Source organism: Gossypium hirsutum, chromosome D03 (assembly GCF_007990345.1).
Source record: "Gossypium hirsutum isolate 1008001.06 chromosome D03, Gossypium_hirsutum_v2.1, whole genome shotgun sequence".
Lineage (NCBI taxonomy): Eukaryota > Viridiplantae > Streptophyta > Magnoliopsida > Malvales > Malvaceae > Gossypium > Gossypium hirsutum.
This window is the reverse complement of record NC_053439.1, coordinates 11,732,655-11,737,695: the sequence shown is the minus strand read 5'-3', so window position 1 is coordinate 11,737,695 and position 5,041 is coordinate 11,732,655. Positions and strand designations below refer to the sequence as shown.

At 35.3% G+C, this 5,041-nt stretch overlaps 1 non-coding gene across 1 annotated transcript; it reads left to right on the top strand.

The window, feature by feature from the left end:
- The first annotated feature begins 1,659 nt into the window (after positions 1-1,659).
- LOC121215718 (small nucleolar RNA R71) lies at positions 1,660-1,766 on the top strand. Its single transcript, XR_005911694.1, has one exon. It is a non-coding gene; the product is annotated as a small nucleolar RNA R71 (small nucleolar RNA).
- The last annotated feature ends 3,275 nt before the right edge of the window (positions 1,767-5,041 follow it).

Genomic DNA, 5,041 nt, shown 5'->3' with positions numbered 1-5,041 from the left:
TCTGTAGCATTCGTTCTTTATGAGTAATTCTGTTTTTGTTGCATGGATTGGAACATGGCTCCATCACATTTTTCTGAGGGGTTTCCTGCAAAGAATTTTGAGCCACAAGGTTACTCATATTAACAGAACTCATATGATCATCTTGATCACTAGATGTCCTAACAAAATCACGAGCTTAGAGTATAATCGTGTCATCACCTACACGAAGTATTAATTCACCTGTACCAACATCAATAATAGTTTCAGCAGTTGCTAAAAAGGGCCAACCTAGAATCAAAGGTACGTCACTATCCTCATCCATGTCTAAAACAACAAAATCAACTAGGAATATGAATTTATCAATTTTTATAAGTAAGTCTTCAATAATACCCCTAGGAAATCTAATGGTTCTATCTGCTAATTGAATACTCATCCTAGTTTGTTTGGGTTTCCCAAGACCTAATTGTTTAAACATTTTATAAGGCATGGCAATAATACTAGCCCCTAAATTAGCCAAAGCATTATTAACATTCAAACTACCAATTAAACAAGAAATAGTAAAATGCCCTGAATCTTTCAATTTTTTGGGTAGTTTATTTTCAAAATGGCTAAGCATACTGCGTTTAGCTCCACATGCAATGAATCATCGAACTTCCGTTTGTTTTCCAAAAGCTCCTTTAAAAATTTAACGGAATTGGGCATCTGCGATAGAGCTTCAATAAATAGTAAGTTAGTATGTAACTTTTTCAAAAGTTTAAGAAATTTACCAAATTGTTTGTTTGTGTGGTCTTTCTTTGTTTCCTTAGGATATGGCACTCGAGGTTTATAATCTTTACTAACTGGTTTTTGTTCATTTTGGCTTACCTCGACCTTACCATTACTTACCACAATTTCTTGCATTGGTTCTGATTCAGATTCAACTAACCCTTCTTTTTCACGAACAGTAATTGCATGAAACTGCTCTCTTGGGTAGTTTCGGTGTTGCTAGGTAAGCTACCTTGTGATCATTTTGAAATCAACTTTTCAAGTTGACAAATTTGGTTCTCGAGCCCTTGAATCGATGCTTGTTGATTTTTAAGCATTGTTTCAGTGTTTTGGAAGCAGGTTTTTGACACCAAAATAAACTTTTTCAACATCTCCTCAAGGTTCGACTTTTTCTCTTATTGGTAAGGTTGTTGAAAGCCAGGAGGGGGTTGTGGTCTTTAGTTTCCTTGACAACCCCAAGAGAAACTGGGATGGTTCCTCTAACCTATGTTATAGGTATCACTATAAGGATTATTCTGAGGTCTAGAATTATTACCCATATAGTTGATTTGTTCATTTTCTGTGCTAGGAACGTAGGGTAAACATTCTGGATTGTTCATTCCTCCTCCATTCATATCGCACTGCATCACCATATGTATCTGTGTAAAACCATATAAACCATCAATTTTTTTATTTAAAAGTTATTCTTGATTCAATAACATGGTGACCGCATCCAAGTTAAAAACACCGGCTGCTTTCATCGGCTTTGTCCTCATGACTTGCCATTGATAATTATTCAGTGTCATCTCCTCTATAAATTCATAACCCGCTTCAGATGTTTTATTGTTCAAAGTACCGTCAGCTGCTGCATCAATTAACTGTATAGTTGAGGGATTCAAACCATTGTAAAAGGTTTGAACTTGTAGCCATAAAGGTAACCCATGGTGAGGGCACATTCTCAATAAATCCTTATACCTCTCTTATGCATCATATAAGGTTTCTAAGTCGATTTGAATGAAGGAATAGATATCATTCCTCAACTTGGCTGTCTTAGCCAGTGGGAAGTACTTCAATAAGCATTTTTCGGTCATTTGATCCCATGTAGTGATAAAATCTCGTGGTAAAGAATTCAACCACTACTTAGCCTTGTTCCTCAACAAGAAGGGAAACAACCGTAGGCGGATGGTGTCATCAGAAAAGCCATTTATCTTGAAAGTGTCACAAACTTCCAGAAAATTAGCCAAATGAGTATTTAGATCTTCATCTTGAAAACCATCGAACTAAACAAATTGTTGTACCATTTGAATAGTGTTCGGCTTTAGTTCAAAATTATTCGTAGCAATGGTGGGTCTCACGATACTCGATTCAGCCCCAATTATAGTGGGGTTGGCATAATCGTACATAGTAGAGAAGCAGGATCTGGATTTGCAACAACTACAGGAGGCAGCTGATTATCCTGATTATCACCCATCTCCTCAATGATAATAATAACGTCATCTTGCTCATTTACTATGCTCTGTTGACTCTTCCTTGCTTCTCTATGATTTCTACAAGCTGTACTTTCAATTTCACCGTCAAATAATAGTGGCCCCGATGGGTTTCTTCTAGTCATAAACTAAAGGAACCTGCTAGAAGAAAATAAAAGAAAAATTAGAAAACAAAAATTAAACTAAAAACAGAAATAAAATGCAATAAAAATAAATGGCTAAATTAATAAAAATCAAGTGTTCCTAATATTTTAGTCCTCGAAAATGGCACCTAAAACTTGATGGTCACTAAATACGACAAAGGCAAGTACACCTATCGACAAATAGTATAGCTATGGTGAGTAGGGAATATCGTATCCACGAGGACTAAAAGTACTAGTAATTACCATTTTTCTATTATTTAGCCGATAAATTGAAGTGATTGTTTTTAATCTAATTTAACTAATCTAATTTAACTACGAACACAATAGAGAATGAAATGGGAAAAATAATCGAAGACAACCAATGAGAAAGACAATACCCAGGAAAGAATCCACCTAGACTTCACCTATTATTTTGAATCTAAATTAAACGATTTATTCACTTGTGTCTTGATCTGTAGAAATCCCTAAATTATGTTAATATCTCTTTCAAGAGTAAGAACAACTGACTCTAGGTTGATTAATTGAAATCTCTTTCTAATTAAAACCCCTATCGTCGCATTAACTCGACCTATGGATTCCCCTATTAAATTTGACTCTAATCCGGTAGATTTATGTCGTCCTATTTCTAGGATTGCATGCAACTCCACTCAATTATGCTAGATCTACTCTTAAACAAGGACTTTTGCTCCACTGAAATAAGCATATTAAACATGAATAAATATCCCAAAAATATTAAAACACGAAATAAGCATACAAAATTGAGAACAAGAATAAAGTATATTTCATGTTAATCAGAAATCAAATAATAAGATTCGTCATACGTTTCATCTTCCCTAGGTATCTAGGGAATTTAGTTCATAATATAGAATAAAAACATCTCAAAGTCAGAAAAACCAGAAGACATAAAGAAATTCAATAAAACTTTGAAAGAAGTTAAAAGGAGATCTTCAATCTTGAAGGAGATCTACTTCTAAGTTGGCTCCGATGGTGTTCTTCGAGTAATTTCTACATTCTTCCCTCCGTTCCCCCTTAGATCATCTTCTAATTGATATTTATAGACTTTAGAATGCTCAAAAAGCCTAAAAATTGGGTTTTTCTGCGTGTTTTAGAAATAGGGAGTGATATTGACACGGGCTGGCACATGGGCATGTAGCCAACCCGTGTGGATCACATGGGCGTGTAGCCAGCCCGTGTGGATCCTGGAAATAGCTCTATTCATCTGATTTTGGCTCATTTTTTGTTCCGTTCGCTCCCAAATGCTCTTCTAAGCACAAAAACATGAATTTAAAGGATTAGTAGCATCATTTTCATTAATTTACATCATTAATCATCCAAAAATGCATTAAGAATGAGATTAAAATATGTTACTTTTACAACTTATCACAAAGCCTAGTTAAAAAATTTACTACCAGAGACTATCACATCCTGGGAAGAATTGTGCAGCTATTTTTGTGCAGAACTTTACCGGTGATCGCAATTTTCCATACCTTCGATGAACCATTTAATTTTGAGCAAGATCCAATAGAAACATTAGTTCAAGCATGGGACAAATTTAAAATAATTCTACGGACAATACTTGGCGCAGTAGTGATATAACAATACAATTACAACACTTTTATGGAGGTCTGGACCACTACAGTAAAGAGCAACTTGACATTATTGTACGGGTAACATCTAGACTAAAGAAACCCATAAGATGGTCGTTCTCTTTTAAAAATTGAGTGGGAATGATTGTATTTAGGAAAGAAATAAGAAACTAAAATAGAAAAATGAAGTAGTGGTAATCAAGAAAGAAAACCAAACAGAGACCCAAGAAGCAGTTGAAAGAACAGTAGGTATTAGTAAGTATATGGAACAGGAGCTGACTAAAGATGGTTCAAACAGAGAAAGAGAACAGTTTGGTGACAATGAGAGTAGTGCATCAAATGAGGAAGATACGATGGAAAATGATCTTGTTGAGGACCTTGTGGGAAATGATCTAGGCTATGTCTATCGATTAGACTGGTGGAAACACTGTAAAGAAATGTTGGGTCCATTGGATGATTCACCTAATAAGATGATTCCATCAATAACCAAACCACCCACTCTAGAATTGAAACCACTTCCTACACACTTGAAATACAGGTATCTGGGTGAGCACAACACCTATCCTATAATTATAGTCGCTCATCCATCGGTAAACTGAAAAAGTGCATTGTTGGACGTTTTAAAAAAATACAAAAAGAAAATTGGATGAATGATTGCTGACATTAAAGGGATAAGCCCAACATTATGCCAACATAAGATACAGTTAAAGGAAGGAAAGAAACCAGTAGTCGATACACAAAGGCGACTTGACCCGACAATGAAGGAGGTAGTGAAAAAAGAAATAATAAAATGGTTAGATGCTGGAATGGTTTACACCATCTCTGATAGTGAATGGGTTAGTCCAACATAGTGTGCTCCGAAGAAGGGTGGCTTAACGATTTTGGCAAATGAGAGAAATGAGTTAATTCCAACTCGAAGAATGATAGGATGGCAGATATGTATTGATTACCGGAAACTAAATGATGCAACCAAATAATATCACTTCCCACTTCCCTTCATTGATAAGATATTAGACATATTGGACGGAAAGTAGTATTATTGTTTCCTTAATAGGTACTTGGGATATCACCAGATTCCGTTGCATCCGAAAAAGCAAAAAAA